The 24,084-nt window shown below is 42.4% G+C and overlaps 2 protein-coding genes across 3 annotated transcripts in view; one reads left to right on the forward strand and one right to left on the reverse strand.

Annotated features, from left to right (window-relative positions):
- LOC126561609 (protein wech) overlaps positions 1–17,930 on the reverse strand; it is a 374,746-nt gene extending 356,816 nt beyond the window's left edge. The window contains exon 1 of the mRNA XM_050217868.1: positions 17,920–17,930. The gene's annotated coding sequence lies outside the window, so the exon portion shown is untranslated. The remainder of the gene's footprint in view (positions 1–17,919) is intronic.
- LOC126563378 (programmed cell death 6-interacting protein) overlaps positions 1–24,084 on the forward strand; it is a 292,351-nt gene that overhangs the window by 183,820 nt on the left and 84,447 nt on the right. The gene's annotated exons all lie outside the window — the stretch shown is intronic.

Raw genomic sequence — 24,084 nt, forward strand, 5'->3', positions numbered from 1 at the left:
ATGTCGTTAACAAATGTTTTATGAGACTTGCGACGTCCGACGAGCGAACACGTGGTGCAAACAAGCAGAAGCTGATTTGGCCGGAAAGTTTCACAATGCATCGCGGATTATACCCTCAGACTGGCACTGTTGCGGTCTCAAAATGTGTTCTCGAAAAGGGGAAAAAATGCTCCTTCAAGAACTATAACCACCAATTGCAAATTCCCAGACAATGTCCTCGCTCTCTCTCCTTCATTTGTCACACATTGTTGGCGGTAAGATTTCACACACGCAGCATATAGCCCTGGTTTTGTTTTTGCTAACCCATTCGGTCCTGCAACACTCATTATTAATGCCAAGTATGCATAAGACGACCTCACCATAAACTCGGCCCAACGCGCATTTGCATAATTTCACTCGGAAAATTGTTCCACCTCTTCCACCATTGTTCTCCGAGGGCTCTTAGAGACTTCGAATTCTAGGACCACCGTTCGGCGGTGGCGTCCAAAACCGGTTAGTACCTAGAACGGAGCGCAGAGCGGCAGGTTTAAGTAATTAGTGCATAAGCTCTCGTGATACACGCTACGCGGTGTACATAGCGAGAAATAATTTAGAGCATTTATTGGGCAGTAATGAAAAAGAGTTCGTCGATGGGGATTATGATAAGCGGCATGGAACATTAGTCGAGCGACGTGCCGTGTGAGAGCACCCGCCGTACTAGTTTGCATTAATTATTGCATCTGGTACGATGAGTAGTTCCCTACTTAAAGGCTTTGTGCATCACGATGGATACCCGTTGCTTCTTTGCTTCTTTACTTGGGAAGAATTTAACGATTTCCCTCTTTGCTGGATTCCTAAATCACCGCAGTGAGTAACCCCTTAGGAATTGTTTATTTCACTCTCTAAAAAAGCTTTGACTCACTCTTGCCAACTCGACAACAGCCCAATGATGCGATAGGAGGCTCTATAAACTCAACAACTTCCACCGGGACAATCATACGATAAGCCATACAAGCTTTGCACTTTCTTAAATAATAAGCTCTTCAAACTGATGCAAGATGACGTGGGCTGAAACGCCGTTGAAAAAATCCCTCCTGAAGATGTCTTTGCCATCATCTCGTGCTGGATTCGATTGTGAAGAGACGCTTTTAAAAATAACAATTCTAACGCGATTATCTTTCAAATCCGCATTCTTCCGGCTGGCAGCAAGACATACAACCCAGCCCCCAAAGGAGGGGGCAGACAAACACAAGACCCATGTGCGTCATCATATCTCTTCGACGCCATGATTTTGCCTAACGTTTGCCTCGAATGGTGTGGTGAGTTCCACATCACCCCAGTGGGGGATTTTTTCTTATAGTTTTTGCTGCAACTTAAAATTTTACATACATATTATACATCTCCTGTGACTGGTACGAACCGCCCAAATCTGGTATCTTGAATGGAATACACCCCCTTAGGAATGATCAGTGGTCGGCAAAGTGTGCGACGGCTTTGTTATTTGAATGTTGGCTATTTTAAGACCCCTTCTGATTTAAATTCGCATCAGATTTTTTACAGACATGGGCAAATAAGAGGTATGAGAATGACTTCTGAGAATCTTTTTTAATACAACTACATGCTATTGTGATTTAAAAAAAAAAGTCAGATTCAAAGTGGACGAAAGTGCGACGAGCCTCAGCTTCACACAATTCTAATGCTTTTGACTAATCGCACAATAAGCTTGCATTTCTACAAGGTTTGTGCACCACTGTCCTAGACCAAACTACTCTAAAACCGTTGGAAAAATAGCAAGTGACGTAGATGGCCCCGTGCACCGGTTTTCGGTGGATTCGCTTAACGGAAACTGGTCTCATCCAGGTGAATCCTGGAGTTGTGGTGGCCAGCCCAAGCAAAAACATAACTTACAAATAAACGAAACAATCGCTGGGCCTTATCTAATCATCCGCAGCTTCAAGCCCAAGCCGTTTACAAAACCCCAAACAACTTTGCGTCCTATTTTGCGCGTCTTGCACGTAACGGGTGGCGGGGTTCATCTTCGAATCGAATAGCTTAACGATTAATTGAGCAGGATATGGTTGCCACCGAATTTTGGGGGTGCTTTTGATATCGCTTTTTGGCCGGAAAATTGCTAACGGAAACCAGATTAAAAGCATGAAGCTCAAATTGCACGTCTCAGGTTTAACTTTTTAATAAAACCCGAATTAATTTAATGATCTCTCATCCATATGCATAATTCAAACGTTAACGGCCTTGGTCAGAGTCTCAGTATGTATGTTCTGCATATTTCCTGTGATCAGAATATATTTCTTTGTAAATGGTTATTAAGATTTGTGCTAATTTTTCTATCACTAAGTAAATGCTTAAAAACTGCAAACAAATCAAAAATAATTAGAAATATTTAGTTATAAGACGAAATTATTTGAAAAATCAAAACGTATCATGCATAATTACTTTAAACAAACTGTTTTCATGATGACATGCTCTCTTGTGCCTCTAATCTGGGTTGATCCATTACGTAGCTTCTGCTAAACGCTACTCGGTACTGTATAATCGTTTCCGTTTTGGGTTCCAATTCTGCTGCTACAGATTGGCAAAAAGCGCAACGTGACTCAAGGCGCACGTAACGCTCGTCCGGCGTACGTGCGAAGGTTCATTCTGTCCGGAAATGCAATCCGGCCCGCACTTACTCAGCAATCCGTACTCGATTCAAACGTAGCATGACACAATCACTTACAAGAAACCCTTTCGACAAACGACAGTTTTTCGCTTTGTTCTCCAAAAATAGTAAGTTTCATGCACTGATACTTCATCCAGTTCATCAGAGCTACTCAAAGTCCGCTGTCAAAAATGACAACTCATTCACAGAGAGAATGGTCCACAAAGTATCTTTAAATGCTACTGTTGCTAATCAACTGGCACTGTCACCAATGCAAAAACACCACCGGACGACACACAGATCGAACGAAACGTGTACCATGTGCTGTGGCATGTGCTGCACCGTGATGCACCGACAAACACGGCCACCTACTGTCACGCGTTGTCAACTTGCCTTTGGCGTGCGAACTTAGAACTTCGTCATTAGCAAATGTCAACAACAATAAAGCTGTCGAGATCGCTCACTATCTCGTGACCCCGCTGTCCCCCCCCCCTCCCCCTCCTTACAATCACCCAATCTAGCCATATAATAATGCCGACTATCATACATACAGAAGCCACTGCACACTGCAGCACAACACTCCCTCTTTTCTTTGACTTCATAAAAAACGATTTTTCTCTTTGGCTCTCTCTCTCTCTCTCTTTTTTTTTCTCTCTCTCTCTCTCTCTCTCTTTGCCTTTGAAAGCGCGATAAGACGTTGATCACGATCTTGCCGCGCTATAAACAATCGCGCCTTTCTTTCTGGTCCCACAACCTTTCCGCTCCGATTCCGATTCTATAATCAGACGTACCGTTCTGTGTTGCATTTTAACGCGTTTTCACACTTTCGCTGCGAGTGTGCGTACCATCCGGGGCGAGTTGTCTTAGCTCTCACACACAGATGCACTGAAAGCAATCACAACAACACAGCTGATCGTTGCACCACTATCTGCATTGCTGCCACCAATCTTCTGGCTTGATAAATAACTATCAACAAAGCGCTCGCGGCATAAATACAAACCGGCCTGCAAATGTAAACAAAACTAATAACGGAAGCAACGCAGTCGCGAATTACATCGAGTTAAGGCATTAAGTGGTGGCCTGCACACAGGGATCAAAGGGCACAGCAGAACGCAAAATCTACCCACACACACACACACGCAAGTGAACAAAGGGAAGGAAAAGTGCATTCCCGAAGTAGGTTAATGGTGATTTGCTATTGGAAGAAATTGACCGACCGACCGACGCGCTGCCTTAATCGAAAGATGAAAGCATCTCCAGACGGTGCTGGCGAGGTTCTCAACACAAAGTACGGCTGCAATATCACTTGGCGGTTTATTGAAATTAAAACTGTTTACCATGACCTAATCCTCAACATACGGAATACTGTTGGAGGTTTAGAGAAATATTTTAAAACAAGTATTTACCACTAGTTAGTTGTTTACACCCTTAACAGAATATGAAAAATATGACACACAATTAGGCACGGCTTCGTGTCCAAGACTGCTTGCGGTCATTCACTTGATGGACGGACTGTAATACGCTCATTAGCTAATTGCCCCTGCTGACTTCTTTGCTCATGACTCTCGACGTAACATCTTTTAGCAGCATCCAACCATTTTGTTTGTCCGTTGATACAAGTATTTCCGCAGTTTTAACCCCCCCTGTACGATAAGAGTATACAATATGCCAAGGTGAGCTGTGTGGCCTACTTTTGCCGAATCCAAACATGAGGAATTTCTTGCGCGACGCCATTTCTCATATCAGCACGGATATTCAGCAGGAGGTATATGGTATAATAAGGCGTGTGCTAAGATATGCTAAGCAGACAGTGGATAGCAATAATCTAAGTATTGTTACTTTTTTGGGATTAACCGAATGTGTTTCCTTTCGGTGCGTTATTTAACTGGCAAAAGGTAATTGGAAAAATATCTCTTGCCTTCCCATTTGGATCACATTCGGAGCGAATTGGTATGTACCCGATGTACCGTCGCCTTTTGACATCGAGGACACACGAAAAGCTATCCGTCGGTTAAAGAACAATAAGGCACCCGGAACCGGCGGAATCGTAGCTGAGCTGGTCAAAAACGGGGGTGTCTTACTAGAAAATGAGGTTCATCAACTTGTTACTGAGGTTTGGGATAGCGAATCGATGCCTTGTGATTGGAATCTCGGCATCATCTATCCTATGTACAATAAGGGAGATATGTTGGACTGCAACAACTACAGGGGTATTACGGTGTTGAATACCGCCTACAAATTATTCTCCCTAATCCTTCAGGATAAGCTTGTCCCATTCGTTGAACAGATGGTTGGAAACTATCAAAGAGAATTCTCAAACGGAAAATCTACCACTGACCAGGTCTTCACCATGCGGCGAATCTTGGAGAAGATGGCTGAACAGCAGTTGGACACGTACCATCTCTTCATAGATTTCAAGGCCGCATATGACAGCATAGCCAGGGTAAACGCTCTACGAGGCCATGAGCTCTTTTGGATTCCCTGACAAACTGATCAGGCTTGTTAGAATGACCATTACCAACGTCACATGCCAGGTGAAGGCCAAAGGCCTGCGTCAGGGAGATGGGCTCGCCTGTCTCCTATTCATCTTGGCGCTAGAGAGGGCTATCCGTGACTCGGAGGTGGAGACTTCGGGAACCATAAGTCAACCCCCCCTGACATACGCTGATGATATAGACATCATTGGTCTGCGGCTCTCCAAGGTAGCAGAGGCCTACCAAAGGACCAGGCAGACGGCAGAAAAGCTTCTCGTTGCAGATTAACGAGGCAAAGACCAAATTGATGGTGGCACCATCAGCTGCCCTACTAAGAAATCCAAAACTACGTGGGGGTGATGTATGGATGGGTGATCGCAAATTTGAAGTTGTCCAAAACTTCACCTATCTCGGGTCAAAAGTCAGCACCGAAAACAGCATAGAGAAAGAGTTGCGCTTTAGGATACTGGCGGCCAGCCGGTCATTCTACATCCTGAGGAGACATCTCACCTCAAAAAAGCTTTCGCGACGGTCGAAGCTGGGACTGCATCGTACCTTTATAGTCCCAGTACTCAAATACGCCTCGCCTCACATACGCGAGACATGGACCCTGTCCAAAACAGACGAAGCCAGCTTAGCCGCGTTCGAGAGAAAGATGCTCAGAAGGAAAAGCTCAGCTCAGAAAGTCCTTTTAGGCCGTCCACACGGACAGAGGGGGCGTGGTAGGCCCAGATTGAGGTGGGAGGATGGCGTGGAAACCATCAAGGCCGGGATGACGGATTGGCGAACGACGGCGTGGGATCGTGAGCGGTTCGGTAATGTAAATAACATGAAACAAGTCCAATTAGATTAATGTTTTTGCTGCCGACACGGTTCGGTTTATCTCGCATTAAGACATTAACGATAAAGGCAAGCTTCAAATCCCGTCCGAACCACGATCTAAGTAATGAGGACTTACTATCCAACCACCTGGTATCAACAAGTCTAGTAAGTCTAGTTTCGATGACCGGCGTGACCTTAGAGTTTATTAAGCCATGAAGAAAAAGGAAATCGCTAGAGCAAAGGATAATGTATCAGACTGTGATCTATATGTTTCAATTGTTAATAAGCATGCTGTCAGGATATTTGTAAGTGAGAATAGGTTCTGACGTCTATCCGTGTCGATTCCGTGCATAATTTCTCAGAGCAGAAGAAACTCTCTGATCTTTAGAGGATTCCAAATGTTTTATGTTATGCCAGCAGAAATTAGGCATGCGAGTAACTTAAACCAATTCAAACCTTTTAAGATGCTGTTTGTATATTTATTGTACTACATTTGCTATTGTATAACTGCACTGTTTATAACGATCTTGTTGGATCATGATGAGTACATTAATTTAAAATAATAAAGCAAAGAAGAATAAACGGACAGTTTTGGGGTACCCTAGGGATCAATTTTCTGCAAGTCTGGTAAGCGATTGTGGGAATCATTCTTTGATGTTTGTACGTCACTACCACACTCATGGATATTAGTATTTCCTGTCCCGGAAGGCAGCATTCGATAGCAATACTGGTACCAACGGTGCTGACCATATGCCTGGGACAGTTGTGTAAACCGCTATCAATCAATTGTAAGCAGAGACTAATGTTGCGAACACATGTTGAGATAATTGGATTCGATTGATTCTAAACAGTACCCTGTAATGCCACCGCTTCCCGATTTCTTTTTTTACGCATGGTTAGAGTATAAAATATCTGTAATGATAATTTCCGTCCTTCTAAATCCTATGAGCTACGAAGTGGGTCTTATCATCATCGACATTAATCACAAGTTTAATTTAAAAACACAGAGGAGATAATATCTTTTACATGTAATGAATTATAATAATTTCTGGGATCTATCCACGCTGCAGAAGAATACTTTCTGATACCACTAAAGTCATTTACCATTTCTCGGTCTGTTCCAGTTGTAGAAGAAATATCAGAAAAGATTGCACTTGCATATAGCAGCGCACACGAACATTTCCCAAACAAGTGGCTTAAAAAGCGCAAATTTCGAAACAAACAATATTCATGCAATCAATTTTAAAACGACCACCAGCTAAGAGGGAAGATTTTCATCTCTTCTGCCTTCCAGTATCGAACTTTTATCGCTTCTCTGCCTTCCTGTATCGATTTTTATCATAAATATGTCACCTTTGATCGTGATTGATCGCAGCGTGCGAACGGACGGGATTGGCGGCAACACAACCACAACCAATCACAGTGTTGTCACAATCTCGCGATCTCTTTGTCGGCCATCTGCGACGCAGATCTGCTACGCCGCACAATCACGTACGATCTCTTCGCGTGCTCGTCACAACGAGAGCTGTTGTCGTAAATTTGCCGGCCCCAACCTGTGGTGGAACACAGCTGAAATCATACGGCGACACACCCTTACGCATTATTGACATCGCTGCAGTCCACCGCGTACGGTGAAGCATTCAATGCCGTCGTCCCAATGTTTGCTGCTCCCTCTCAACCAATGCCATTTCTTTTATGGTTAATGGTTCACAGTGGTTTGGTTAATATTAATGGTTAGAACTCACTTCCGCGATTAGTTTGGAGGTCAAATAGATGCATAGTCTCACAGGGGCATTCTCTTTGTGCGAGAATAAATTCATTATTTTATATTTCTGTTACGAGTTCTGACGATTCGACGACGCATAAGGTTTGAATACTTCCTCTATTTGAATAATTTCTCCTGATGTGGTGTGTCGAAATTCACAACAACGCAATAAAATCGAGCCTCCTCGATTGAATATCGCAAGAATCTCCCCTAACGAGATCGATCGATCGTGCCCCTCTAGAGTTGCCCACATAATGCGATCGCCAAATCAACCAAAACGCCGCAAATACGATCACCACAACACAAAGCGTTCACACATGTGGTTATGGCCATATTCGGCATATTCGGCAAACCAAGATCAACCACATTTCAAACGCAAACCCGACCCGAGATCGTATGTTGGTCCTTCTTTCTTCCTTTTTTTTTTGCGCATTCGAAACCGTTATTCGCCGGTAGCAAGCAAATTGAAGAAAAACAGGAAATCTTAACGCAACGATAAACAAACCTATCAACCGCACACATAACCCCAAATTTTGCTACACATGCAGGCACACGCGTGCACACGCGCCTCAAAAGTTAACAGTTGTTTGTCCTTGAGAATATGATACGTTTACGAATTATTATACGACCAAGGCGAACGGGATTAATAATCAAAATATTGCCGACATTCTTGGTAGAAAAATTGTTGCGGAACGCCTGACGAGCGTTGAAAGAAACATGTGCAACATTTCAACATTCGCAGCAAAAGATGATCGTGTTGGATCGCCACCGTTCCACATGCGGAAGTCGCCAGAAGGCATCGCCACATATCGGTACATGTCATCAGTAACCGGTTCGTGGGACCTGTTCGTGACTGACATTTCGGGTCCAACTCTCATCGAATCGAGTTTGCCAACATATTTTGCACCACCTAGACGGACCTACCCAACCATTATACCATCTCCACCAGTCGCTCAGTGTATGTACGTACATTTAGTACAGCGCGATCCGCACCATGACCATGCTGTGTCTGGCCACAAGATGCGTAAGAAGACCTTGATCGTGAACTACTTGTTCGCGTCCCGGGTGACGCAAACCGGCGGGCGTATTAGTCAACGGAGATGGAGAGAGCTCAGGGGCAGAAAACAGAAAGATAATGCGCTCAACAATGGCTGTCGCTTCTACTTTACGGTATTTTTAGAACATCATTCCCGAAAATGGTTTGTTTGTCCAGTGGGAGATCACAACACACCACAGATTCGTTCCAAGCTCCACTCTTGTAATTGGTTGATCGTGATACAATAGTTTGACGCTACACGACGCTGATTTTAAGAATCCTCTGGAATCAAGGCTGGTCCAGGGTTATGCAGAGAGGATGGAGGGCACTCTTTTAATCTCCCATAAATCATATGCTCTTCTGTGTGTGGCTGTCTGTCAACTGTCATGTCCGCCGGTTCGCAAACACACTAACCCCGGATGGATTTAAATTCTTCCCTTTCGAGTCGCTTACTCTCACGAATTCCACTATTTGAAGTGCTCCAGTAGTGTAAGTGGCCGGTTTGTGTGGTTCCTTACGATGGTAACCGACCGAAAATGATGCGCCATTTGCGTTACGAACTTCGTGACCGTGCAACACGCGAGCAAGGCACTCTTGTTGTGACCGGCAGCTCTTCTACACTGAATGTGATCATTTCGTTACCGCCGATTAGCTCGTCCATCCCGAGGTTCGTCATCGTTTCTCGTCCGTTGCCGTCCAAAGCGTGATCGTAAACAGTGTGCCTCCTCCGGAGCGATCTCCGGTCGGTGTGAGAAGGTGGAACACACATTCGTTTTTAGCACCTTTTATTGCACAATTATGGTGCACGTAGTGTAGTGAGTACGATAAACAGGGTGCTTAACCTGATTTACGAATGAACTGCAGCGGGTTCACTTTCTACAAGAAGAGGACTTCTAATGCTTTCTAATGACAGGGAGGAAAAGTTTGTAGTAGAACAAATATTTGTCTTAATAGTCCTCCGGATTTTGGTACCAGACAAGCTATCGTTAACGTCGTCGCACACACCCAGATCACGCTTCATTAGTATACGAAACCGTGCGTATCACAGGTTCAGAAAATAATTTTAATAAATCAAGGTCCAAGAATCATTCTAATTTTTCAGGTGACTCTAGAAATTAGCACAGTTTTCTCCCAATGTTAACACATGTTAGACTAGACATTAGGATCAATTTAATCCTCATAAGCCGTCAGAAGCAGTTTTTTGAGTGTCTAAAGTTAAGAGATTCTATTGATCGTCTAATGCGTCGAAAGCACCGAACACATTTATTCGTAACGACTGGAAGACGAACAAGCAAATGGAGGCGCATGGTGATAAAAGCGGTGTGGATAATTTAACGAAAACGTTTGCTACGAATATGACCTGATGGATACCCTATTCATGCTTTTGCTAAACGCTGTATGATGTAATGCATTGTCAATCCAATCGAATTAGCCCAAAGGGAATAGGTTCTAAAATTTATCAGATATCAAAAATCCATCACGAAATATTTTTATAGATCAATTTATAACACATTATAACTCTTTCATCAGACGGAACCCCATATTCGTGTGTCTTAAGCCAGCTTCTTTCGCCACACACCCTACTTATGAACAAAAAGGATTTCGGTTGGGCACCCAAGCAAGAGACCACAAAACCGTATGCTTAATTAAATTATCCTTCCTTCGCCTTGCCATTTTGTTGACCGACAAAATCGACCTCGGACCGTAACTTTGCGTCCATTTTCTACTCTCTTTCTAGAGAATTCTTCTTCTCTTGCTTTCTTGTCTGTACAAATCGCACATCACTTACCACGACAACAAACGAACAACAAGCCTCCATCGTTTCTACTTCCCTGGCCAGTTCAATTGCAGTTGATGTGCATCATCACCATCACAGTGCCTTGGTAACATGAAGCTTTGTATGCATAAGTTGTGCATGAATGCACTATTATTTCTGCCATCCTCTTGCGATACTCCAGACCATCCTCCCCCGTGTCCCAGCGTTTGCCCGAGCCGCATCGCTTCATCAAAAACCCGTTGTTCAATTATTGGTGATTATAAAGATTAATGCTATTTTTAGCATCCATTCGAACCGAAGCGGGCCTTTATATGTGCCCATCGTTTGAGCGTTTCACGAACAAAATTGGACAGTTGGTATATGGGAGAGAGAGTTGGGTCGGATCGTCGTCGATCGATTGGTACGCCCGGTTTCAGACACGCGAGAGCAGCGGCAGGGTTTGGCAGGAAGTTCGTCCACCGGCACTGGAATCGAAATGTCTCGGCAAACGGTTTGCGTCTTAAAGGAGACGCCTTACGTCTCCCCCGTGGGAGTGGGTTACCCGGTGGGTGCCTCTCGGTGGAAGCTGTTGCCAAAAAGAGGCTTATGATTGGCCCCCGCTTTGTCCTTGCGCTGATTGCTGCGCCGTGAATGTTATTTATTCATTTCAATAAAACTCCGCCGAGCAGACAGGCAGACGGTTTTGATAAACAAACAAAAAAAAGGGCCATAATGTACAAACTAATGCATACACTTAAACAGCACAGGGCAAGAGAGAAGCGAAAACGAAATATGTAATTTAAGCATCATAAAAACAGGGTGAGGACTAATCTCGCCGATTGCGCGACTCTTAACGAGCGTAATTCAATCAATCACGACCAGAAGCCGCAAACGTAAGGCTCATGTAATTTGCCCAAAATGTTGCTTTTACGGAATCAAATGACGACTATTGTTGATTTTTCTTTATGCACAAGGAATGGCCTGTCCGTGGTGTAACTATTTTTGAAATTTGAGAAGCAAAAATCCGAACGCTGGGCCATTTTTTTTAATAAAACTGCTTCATAATAAACTTTATCATTTACAGTCCACCGTGAAATCGTATTGAATGTCACTCCAAACAACACACAGACGAAAACATTTGATCCTTTTTACCCGGGTTTGATGGCAGAAAATGGTGAATGTCAGTCCAGCAAACCACCATGAAACCATCAGCTATAACAGACCGTATTTTAATGGAAAACCGTATGCATGTTGCCGGGGTTGGCTCTATTTTAATCTAGCATATCCTCACACCTTAACCCTGCTTAACCCACCCATGCTACAAGCGTTTATGTACACAAAACAAAACTGATACTGTTACCGGCTTAGGGCGATCTACGTGCGACGGGCGAAACAATGTGACCGAAGTGGCGCTGCTGATAGCAAATGTCATTTGTTGACATTTCTTCTACCGAGATATGCGGACAAACTCTATCAAACAAAACTGTAAAGTGAAGCTTGGTATGGTTGGCATTAGTGATAAAGTGAAATTTCGTTGAGTAAAGAAAAAAGAAAGTGAGAGCAAATTTAAAGTGAAATGTCAAAGTTGATAGTGGATTCATAGCATAGTGTTATAAGACAAACAATTGAAAATATCACAAATATTGCAAAAAACAACAATCACACAAAAAGAAAACGTAAAACAACAATTAATTAAAAGGAATTGCAAGTAACATAAAATAAGAAATAGATAAAACACTACAAGATAGCAGAATAAAAAAATACATGAAACACTCAAATATTAAACTGATAGAAATAAAACGCTAGAAGAGAAGCGTTGAGAAGAGAAGAGAAATTGTTTACCTTTTTGGAATGAAAAAATCTATGTAAGGAAAAAGCAATTTTGTATTTCAATTTATCGATACTACTAGTGCATCCGTACGTTTGTCCTTCCAAAACTTTCACCATAAACTACTTTCGTCTCCATTAACTACTTTATTGCTTTTGACACCTCTACGCCACCGTTGTTTCGTGTTTTTTTTACATTTTTTTTACACTAATATCAAACTGCAGTTGTCCAATAGCACACGAATGCATTAGTATTCATTAAATTACTCTCATGATTCATGGCGAGCGGACACCATTGACTGGGCAAGTTGAGCGCTTTTATTTCAATTTCATTTGTGAGTTCCTAGACGGGGACCGTTTTTTATGCTGTTGCCTTTCTAGCGACGACCACCATTAGTGTGTGTGTGTGTGTTTTATAGGGCGACAGCAAATAACAAAGAAACGCAATCGTTGACAGTGATGTTAATTGCATTTCTTCGCCCTTCTCATTGATTCGGAGGTGACTGGCCTAATGCTTATGGCGATCGTTGCGCTCATAAAATGACCTAATATAGTGATCAACACTATCGGTCTCCTCCTTGCCAAACTACTGTTATTTTAACCGTACGCAACACGTGCCAGTACAGAAGTGTGTAGTAAATTTGAACCATTTTTATCCATATTCCTCCCATTCTACAAAACAATCGCTAAGTCCTTACGGCGCCCCAACGAAAGGGGAAGGATTTTCATTTCCCATCAACTGAAATCGTGCTTTACAACATGTGCCTTTAAAACCACCCCGCAGTTCTGCTATCGGAAGAACGCGAGTGCGGAGCTGGTCGGCAGCACGTAAGGATTAGTGCTGGTAATTTACATCTACACTTGCTTCCGTCACCTGTCACCTGGTGCTGAAGAGACAGCGAGAGTGCACTGTCACCGGGTGGACACGATACTTGTGTGAGGCGTGTTTTTTTTTTTGCTTTCCACTTGAAGGTAGGCAACTGGAAAAGTGCTATGCTTGACATGGAAAGCTAATCGCTTTTATGGTGTTATTTACCACGATGTCCCGCTGCTGGAGAGGAGCGTTGGAAACAGATCAATTTTTAGTAAGCGTCGGGTACAAAAAATGCTACACGGTTGTATCTAGGACGGCTTGCGGCGTTTCGATTTTGATTACTGTGGAACGATTTTACTTCGTTCGGTACAACTTTTGGATATTAGCAATTCAGGACAATGCCTGGATTCGGTCGTTCATTTGAGTTATGCTGATTTTCTTTTCAAAATATAAGTGAATGTTTTGAGCGACAATAATTATAAACCGTAATACTAAAAAATATATATAAAATTTTGTTGTAATCTGCTGTACTTGAATTAATTTAACTTTTGTACACTGGAATCAACCAATCAGTTTTTATTCGTGATCTTCTTGTCGTTCTTGGCTTAACGACCTGCTAAATCTTAATGGTTATCTAATGACTCACTAAACTTATAGATATGTCGCAACGGGATAGTCAATCCTGGCATTGAATCCCGGATGGAAGTCGATACTCTATCCCACTGTATCGAAGATCAGCGCTTCGTACGCCTCTGCCACCGGGACGCCATTATTTTGAGGACTAGAGTCATATAATCAAAGAGAATTGCATTTGCAAAGCTTTGCAAACTCTGACAAAATTTTAAATTTGTCAGAGTCTGACTACAGCTACTATTGCTAGAGATCCAGATTTCGTCGGAAGTTACCAAGCTTTGTTGGAGACAAATCGACAACCGATCAAATTTTTACTCTACGGCAGATCCTCCAAAAATGCCGGGAGCACCAGATCCCTACGCACCACCTGTTCATTGACTTCAAGGCGGCCTACGATACCATGGATCGGACCAAACTATGGAACACCATGCAGCAGTACGGATTCCCTGGGAAGCTGGTACGGCTGCTAAAGGCCACTATGGACGTGGTACAGTGCAAGGTGAGAGTTTCGAGCATGCTGTCGGAATCGTTCGAATCTCACCGGGGTCTGAGGCAAGGAGACGGACTCTCCTGTTTGTTGTTCAACATCGCTCTGGAGAGTGTCATGCGAAGCGCGGGCTTCGACATCCGGGGCACGATTTTCACCCGATCTCTCCAATTCCTTGGCTTCGCGACACCTGACTGAAACGCGAGGCTAATAGAATTGGATTGAGCATCAACGCGACGAAGACAAAATACCTGTTTGCCGGAGGCTGTGACCGTGAGAGAGCCCGACTCGGAAGCAGAGTATCAGTTGACGGCGGCGATCTCGAGGTAGTAGAAGAGTTCTGCTACCTTGGTACGTGCCTACTACGGACTCCTGCGATCCTGACGACTCCAACAACACACGAAATGTACGATTTATTGCATCTTGATACGTCCGGTAGTCCTCTAAGGGTACGAGTCTTGGGCTATGCTGACGGAGGACGCCAATGCACTCGACATTTTCGAACGGCGGGTGCTAAGGACTATCTTTGGCGGTGTGTGCGAGCAGGGCGTGTGGAACCACGAGCTAGCTGAGCTGTTTGACGGTGCTGATATCCTGACGGTAGTCAAAGCCGGAAGGATACGTTGGCTACCGTCGAACAGAAGTAACCCCCGCAAATAACATGGAGAATACACTACATTATAAGGAGAAAATGCCTTGCAATTCTGATCTATTTTCAAATGTCGCATGAATCAATAAGATAATGCCTTGTACGTGATATACACCTAAAAGCCATAGTAACAAATTTTAAATAAATACATCAAAAAAGCAAAAATATTTTATACACACAACAGACCGTTCTTTATGAATAGAAAATACGTTAAAAAATAAATATAAATAAATAAACTTTTAATGACTGTATACATGGAAATAAAAGCAAAAAACTGAAATGCAAAAAAAATCATGAAAAACTGAGAAAAGATATTAGATAATAGCGACTGTGGTTGAAATTTCAAAACAGAAGAAATGTATCTTGTGAAATTACTTCCTGTTTTCAAAACAATTGTTATAATGGAAAATAGATGCAAACGTACGTTGCCATAATAAGCGAATAAATAGAAAACTATATTTTACCTTTTAAAAAATAATACAGAAGGACCCAAAAACATTTTGAAATGCTTTAAATCAATCCTTCACGAAAGCCAAAGTTAAGATGATGCAAATCAACCTATTATAACCTTTTCGACATTAAACGATAAATTACATTAGTTAAGTAACAAGTTTAGACGATATCTGCATATGTAACATCCAGATAAAAGACCTCGTAAATCATATTCATATTATGAATGCATAAGTTTTGCCTCCCACCATACACCTGCCATCTCTAATAAACTAAAACCCTGTCCCCAAGGAGTCAAGGGATTTTGGAGCCTGGCAAACTACATTTAAACTCTCATCGTCACTTGGCGACTTCCATTCATGAAACATTCCTCCCTCTCAAGGCACACACTTCTGTTCCACTCTGACACGTTTAACGACGTTCCCTTTCAAGGATGAATTATCTTCTACGCCCCATCCCCCTACCCAAAAAAACGCGGCCCAAACCGAAACAGCGAAAGTTCCAGTTACAACAGATTACGTCGCTAGATCGGCCACCAGCAGAGATTACATAGCCAAACACATCTCCATATACACACACACCCACACACATCGTGCCTGCTTGTATGTGTGGCTGGTGTGTTGCGAATCTTCCTTACAACAAGGACGAAGAAAGCGAAAAGTAAAGTCCAATACACTCACCGCCGCACAACATCGATCGTTCGTGGCGGCTGGTTTTGTTGCTCTAATTTTTTTTTTCTTTTTTATCCCAACCACCCCAAAGCACCAAACACACTTAACTGCTTCGTCCCGGGGTTTCCTTTGATGACGTTAGTTGGGTATTTTGCTTTGCCTTTTTGGCTTTGCTTTTCTCAGTGGTGCTGTGTGGCTTCGACATTGCATGCAGTGTGATTCCACCTCCAACGGACCTGCCCTAAATCCTTGTGCGCTGTTGTCTAACGGAGTAGATGGCGTCAGTCGGCTTCTTACACCACGCGTGCTTTGGTGGTGCTTTGAGCCTTAGGATTCGCCTTAGAGCTAATGAGTGTTGGAGAAACACTGCAGGTTCTTCTTGGGGGACGATTTTTCTTTGGCCGCGAAGCACGAAATGAAAGACGGATGAACGATGGACTACATTTATCATTTCCGATTTAACTATCCAACTGGGAAAGCAGTGGACGTAAGACAAACTCTTGTCCCTAAGCCGGAACCGTCACCCCACATAAAGGAATGAAAGACAGCAAATCAACACACTTTCTTTGATGCCGTCTGATTTTAGGTAAACTTTCATCCAATCAACGCATCTTATCAACTCTCAGAACGAAAAGGGCGAGAAAAAAGCTTTCCTTTTATCTTTCTTCCTTGTGGCGCAGAGTTCACCAAATAACCAAAAAAAAAAAAAAAAAACACCACCAGGTCGGAAAATGGTGATCCTTTTTGGTGTTTTTTGGTTACTTTAGTCTACATCGGCTGCCATCAAGAAACAGTGCTGACTCATCGGAGAGCCCGCAGCAAGAAACATGGATTCCCGCAGCACGTGAGTTTATTTTTAGTATGGCAAGGGGACGGCGTCATCCGTGTGCGTCAAACAACACATCACCCAACACGGTACATTCTTCTTCGAAAGTTAACAAACTTTTCAATTTTCCTTTCGTTGCTTTACTGTGCTGATGAACAGCGTGATCGTGTCACACGATGAGCTTAATTTAGTAGATTAACTCTAAATGATATTTTGCTTTCCCTTTCTTGGGGGAATTTTGGGGTTTTGTACAAGTCTGATGTAATCAACCCCAAAAATTTCGTATCCCAAGCAAGCATTACCAATTATTAATGAATGAATTATCACATTCCATTTATGAGAAATCAACCCAACCAACCAACCAACAGCGAGGAATAAAAACACCCCACAGAAGGATCGATCGAAAAAAAAAGAAAGGCGACCAGCCCAACCATTTCGGGCACACACATTACCCAAAGCTCATTAACCCCGTCACCTGTTAAAACGTTCACCGGCGCCAACTCGCACCGAACCGGACACAAGTTTATGTAACCGGATCCGTGATCGACTCCCGCAGCGAAGCGCGACAAAGCTAAAAATAGCCACCCAAAACGGTCAGCAGCACAAAAAAGGCTGCTCATTCATAATGTGCTCGGGTTTTTGGAAGTGGCGAGCTTTTAGAATGATTGTGAAAGCGATAGGAGCAGCACAGCAGCATCGAAAGTAAAGATGACTGATGGTGACCGGTGACTGTGTACAGTGAATTCCACCACACCTTTTTCACTGCAGTGGAGATCCCCTCGATGGAGGTAACTTTCGTGACAACGTGCCCACGACTAAAGCAAATCGATTTGTAAAGGTATCACAAACATCTGCGCGAAAGCTTCACTCTCCCTACTTTGTGTGGGCCAATGTGGAACACCGAACAATGGAGCTGGTAGGTGGTTGTACTGTAGCATGAACTAGCACCATACCTGCAGCGTGAAAGAGAGTAAATAATCCAACCACAACGCTAACATACCGCCGCTGCATGATTCCAAATTTTTGTTTTTCAAACAACCAAACCTTGACCGGAACCAATTATTAAAATACTTTCCTCTTTTTTCTGTTCTGCTTTGTGCGGAGTGTATACCAAAGAGAAATAAAATGAATTTTAAAAAATGTACATCAAAGTCAAAGCGTGCAGAATTGCAGGGATCTCAGTTAGAAACATAGAAAATTGTTTTAATATTTCTGGCATATGAAAATAAAAAAATACGAATTTTAAATTTAATCTCTTACAAAAACAGGTACAGAAACAATATGTTGATATTATTAATAAAACTATATATATATGTTTAAAATGTTTAAATGGAGAGGAGTTGTAAGGGCTTCGTGTCACAATTTTTTATCTGATACATCAGAGACCATTAGCAATACGGCCTGGCCGTCCTTTATGAATAAAAAAAAATGTCAGAGACCATCAACCGTATCTCATTATTAAAGCCTTTTCTGCTAAGGAATAAGACTCTAAAGCAATTGCGGAATAAAAAAGAGAGCTGAAGCATGTATGCCAAAAAAAATTGTGCTAAACATAAATATTTATATTAATAATAAAATTAATATCGGTTCCCGATTTGATTAACATAAGCCTTAGTTAGCGATCATGTAAACTAAAAGAAACGAATTTTAATTTCAGTCTCTGTTGGAGTGAGGCCGAGGCTACCGATTGTTGAAAATGTGTCTATTAAATTATCTGAAAAATTATTTTATGCGTTATATTTACATTTTATACATTTTATATTCTAGTATTACCGCCTTATTGTCTTTTACGATTTAAATATGCTTTGAAATTCTTCCATATTCTTCCCAAACTATAGAATATTTAAGTGAACAAGTTTATTCCTTTTATTTATTAGTTTTATTAGTTACAAAACATTTTTAGCTTGTATAATTGATTACTGAAAAGCTTTGCTACTTTGTGCTTTTATTGTTATTTGATAAATCGGAATTTTTTGGTAAAGAAGCTACAATTGAAATCAATCAGTTTTCATTTATACGAAAACTTTACATAAATTGCAGCAGCAGCTAACATGTGCACCAGAAATCTTTCTAAAGTGTCATTAAAATTTTCACTTTCGCAAATAAAAGCTAAAACTAAAACCATCAACCTTTTCCATTCAACCATACAACAAAACTTCTCCATGCAATGTGACCAGTGCAGGCAAACCCTGCAAAACCGGTGGAGCTACCGTTACAGGATGAAAATAGGTCCCCCGTCAATCACGCAAGGTGAAAATGAAGGATACAACACCACCACCACCACGACGGCCGTGTATCCTTGCGGTTCTCGCCGCAAATTTGAAAACCTAACCTCCAGTCGCGGGTCGTTCACAATCGATAACAAAAAGCACCCCATTTTCTAGCTTCGGAGCGTTAACAGTACCACACGAACACAAGCGATTACGAGACCCAAAAAAAAGTATATAAATTAGCTAGCAAACAACAAAAGCAAACTCCTCCTGCCCTGCCCATATTTTATCTATAGTCGATCCGCACCCGCGGGACATCCTAGCTAGAAATTACCCAAAAAATAGTAGCCTCACAAGAAATGAATTACAGCGCCCGTAAATATAGGTAGTTTGCGTGATGTCGAGCTTTTTTTGGTCGCTCTGGAGCCTTCCACAACGAGATTACACATCAAAAAGGTTTAGATGAAGCATCAAAACAGGAAAACAGCCACCCGAAAAGCTCAATCTTTTCGACGCCTCTTTCGTTTGCTTGCGATGCACATCTTCAGTTGGTCGGACCAAAGTCGGAGAAACCCACGGAAGAACGCGCACAACAACATCAAGCAGCAACGTGAAACAAAAATCAATATCCACAACTATTTGCGCGCCGCATCCACCAGCAAACATTACACAATGTTTGCGGGTAAATACAACACCACCCCAGCCAGAACACACCACCGAGATCAAGCCTCGAGGGAAGAAGCTATCTCAAGGGTCTCTCATAATGTCTATGGCTGCTTTTTTTCTTCCTCTGTTTGCAGCCCGTCTGTAGCGATCTTGTCCCGTTTTGAAAAAGGAAAGTTTCGCGCTAGGATGATGGCGGAAGGATTTGGGAGAACAGAGAAGCTTGTAACACGAAACACGTGTGTGGTGTAAGTTTGCTGATCTGTATAGTGGGTGATTATCACTTACATAGAATATTCTGCTATTCTGGAGGTGTGTAGATAATAGTTGCTAACGATCACTAATGAGTTAGTGCTGAGCTGCTGGTGCTAATTTTAAATCGCTCACGAATGCGTTTTTTGTGACCCGTTACTAACCGATCTTTTTATGAGTCAGTTTGGATGATTCAAACATAATAATTTAATGTATTGAAACATTTTGCAGGTCCTAAGAATCCGCAAGTGACAACAAAGTGTTATTTATGTTCCTAAAGGATAACAAAATAAGCGATACAAACCCGCTAACCAGCAACATACGCGTAAAGCGCTTTCATGAATGATGTCCAATCTGCCGCCAATGCGGATAATGATGCGCTACTGCTGCTGCTGTTGTGCAAATTTTGCGGACGAATGTCACACTGTGCGCCAAAACTTGACACTCTCTTGAAGCTGTTCCAACAAACAAAAAAGCGTATCGCCGGGCCAGGTAAAACACACGCTGCAGTATATCGACAAGTTGCTCACCGTCTCGCGCCTTACTAAACAGCAAAACGGCTAGACAGCCTGCTACTGGCCGCCGGTTTCGTCTGCACCGAACGATCCGGAACTAATTTTTGATCAAACGCACGATCTCAGCGGCCACACCCTCCACTTGAAACATTTCAAGATCACACGTGACACTTGGCCGCTGCTAATTTATCATCAAAATGGCAAACAATCGAAAACGGCACATTTTTGGGCAAACAAAACGTGACCAATGTCTTATGCTAGACGTGTCCAAGTGTACGCTGCTGCTGGGCTATAACCTGGGCTGAGTCACTAGTAGAGGGGTTGGAGCTTTATGGATGCAAATTAAATTAAATGCATGTTATCATACGCACTAACTCATCTTACATACTAACCACACCGAATGCGTGATGTTCAATTATCGACCACGCCAATTGGTGTGGTCGAAAGAGCGGCCCTCATATTCATGCTATAAATAAGGAAATAGCACACCTATATGCTAAAACATTTTGCAAAGGAAATAATTTCAAGTGTACTTTAAACAACGAGAGGACTTTTGTTTGGGAATAACAAACACTTCTGCCGACAGGAAAGCAATGAATGAAATTCAACTTCAATTCAAGTACAATGAACTTGAGCTCACATTGCATGAAGTGAATGTGTAATAGAAAAACCGACAGGAAGAAAAAATGCATCTTCAGACATTGATAAGATGCGTACCAACTTCGATGGTGAATGTATTTATTTGCGTCTGATAAGCCATTGTTATTCGGACAATAAATTGCTCAGTGGTGAGTGAGTTGCGTCGGTCTATAAATATCTCAAGACGCAGTTGCTGAGCAGGAACGCTTAAGATGCCCTTTGGGATGTGGACCCATAGCGTTGTGCACGTTGAAGTGTTGAGATTTCTGTAGGATAAGATACACATTTGATTCTCTTCTGGAGCAACTAACAAGTGGCAATGATCGATCAACTGATCAATGATTATTATTTATTTTTAATTTGTCTGCCTAACGGCTACACAAAAGTAACTTGATGTAACGTAAATGTAACAAATGTAACAACTAAACTATACAGCAGAGTATTTAATTGGGAGCGGAAGGAGGTAAGAGAAGAATCAAAGCCAAAGCCGTGAGCGACAAGGTTAAAACTGACCATAGCACGAAGCAGAGGATCTTTGCGACCAACCGCAGAGCGCCTATTAGGGATAATTAAAGGAGAACGAGGGCGTAAAGAGCGGGAAGGTGCATAGAAGTGGATTGAGGATAGGAGAGCAGGAGAAGCTGGGAGATCGAAAAGAAGGGAGACGATGAAAGAGGATTGAGCCAGAAAGCAGCGATCTTGCAGAGAGCGTAAGCCTAGAAGTTGACAGAGGCCGAATCTCCCAGCAATTTACTCTAGCAGAGGGGTTCCAGACAACAGAGCAGTACTCCAGCAATGTCCTGATCTGCCTTGAGACACAGAGGGTCGGAAAAATCGCTGACCACACGTTTCAACAAACCAAGGGTTCTTCCAGCAGTGCCCAAAAACAGCATCGATATGGTACGAAAAACTAAGATCAGAGTCAATCCAAACACCTAGGTCGTTGATGACCGAAACACGATTTACACTGACGCCACTAAGAACATTAGGTTAGTCCATTGTAGTCACAGGATTCATAGAATCAAACAAACAATAAGATTTATTATATCCTTTACCCATTAACAGTATTAGAACTTGCTTTACTCTGCTACTTTTATGTTGGTAACATGTTACAAAAATTTAGGGCGACTCTTACTGTTATCCTCGGAACATCCAACCTCCACCCACCTTGTCACTAACTTCCCATTTGCCAACGACGTTGATTGTAGGCCAATTATGGCTGTGCACAGCTGGTTGCCGCACATAAGACGCTTACAATCACACCATCCAAAGCGGGTAACTGCTATCCGGCACGATCCGTTGTAATTACAAGCCACACACACACACACTCCGCACCAGTGACCATCCTACCCTATCGCCCGTTCCATGAGTGAGTCACAGTCGGTTGACCCATCGGTTGGCAAAGACCAACGGCGGTATGCGGGAAATTCAAACAGCACTGATACTCAAACAAAACCTTCACCAGTGCGATGCGTACAACCTTATCACCGCACTGTGTTTGCTCCAAAATAAATTGCTTCTTTTATTTTAGCTCACTCCCAACCAAAAACAATCAAGCGGAACGTCTTCTGCGACAGCTTCGACTGGTGGTCGGTTGGGGCATGTTCGCTTATCGTCATAGGACACCTTTAAGAAGATGTCAATATGCCACTTTTGCATACGCTTGCTTCGGTTTACACCAATCAGCGATCATCATCGTGTACAAGATATCTTTGGTTAATCTTTGATAGCGTCCGTCACGGGGTAACACATTACAGCACCAGATGCCAGATTTAGGTCCGAAGATAAAACTGCAAATGGTACGGCAAAGTATTGTTTCTTATCGTGTCTAGCCGGTTGACTGTCAAAGCGTATTTGGACAATTGATTTCGATGCATTACAGTATTTTCGTAGCCATTGTTCTTTCAGTGCAGAACAGGGCAGAGACATATTCTTAGCTTATACTTTTCTTACGGAGATCTATCGTGCATTTTGAAAATAAATACAAGCTACATCAGATATTGACGGTTTGGTGGTATAGCGACAGAGTCGCCAGCCTGCACACGACAGAACCGGGGTTTAAATTCCATCCGTACCGTACCTCAGTAGTGAGGACTGACTATCCAACAACTTGTATCGGGAAGTCTAGTAAGCCATAGGAAGGATTCAGCCAACTAAGATCGAATAACAATGTTCTCCTCAAGCCAAGACGAGGAATATTACTGCTCGTAATATTCTCTCATAACTAAACGTAAACGACTCTCATGACTTTTCCACCAATCTCAATCATTGGAATCACAAAACTCTGGCGACTATAAAGTCCTTTGAAGGGAGTATAACAACTCCCTAAAGATTCAAAAAATAAAATTAAAATTAATTAAAACTTTTCAAAAAATTCAAATCCTTTATTAGAAGCTTTAAATCAATCACTCACTGTTACTCAGTGCACACGACACTAAGCTCAGCCTAAGCCTGTTGATCATTTTTCAGTCGAAAGTCAGTCGAAAAAGATGGAGTTTGAACTATCTGTCTGTTGTTTGAATGAAGAAGATAAAATTCTCTACTCGTTGTAGTCTATTTTACTACATGTTAGCTAGTTTCTACAGACGCAAAACGATGTGAATTAGGGAAACCCAACAAATCAAGGCACAACTATCAACAGAGCAAATCAATGACACTGTTCCAAGCCCAAGCTCCAATAATATAATTTGTGCAAGTTTGTATGTAGGAACCATCTAATTGGATTGTATCGAGGATTTCTCAAAGCGCAACAAATACACAAAGGATTTAGTACCTCTTTGTTTGGATGTTGGATATGTAAAGTGGATGTTGTTGAAGATTTGAAGAGGTTTTGCAAGATATGTAAATTGATTTCCAAATTTATCTCCATAAGGATAAGTTGCAGATTTAGCCCAGCGAAGGCCCTAAGCGAAGTGGAATTTGTAGACCCCTATCACATTGAATCTGGTGACAGGGGG

This window comes from Anopheles maculipalpis, chromosome 3RL, assembly GCF_943734695.1.
Source record: "Anopheles maculipalpis chromosome 3RL, idAnoMacuDA_375_x, whole genome shotgun sequence".
Lineage (NCBI taxonomy): Eukaryota > Metazoa > Arthropoda > Insecta > Diptera > Culicidae > Anopheles > Anopheles maculipalpis.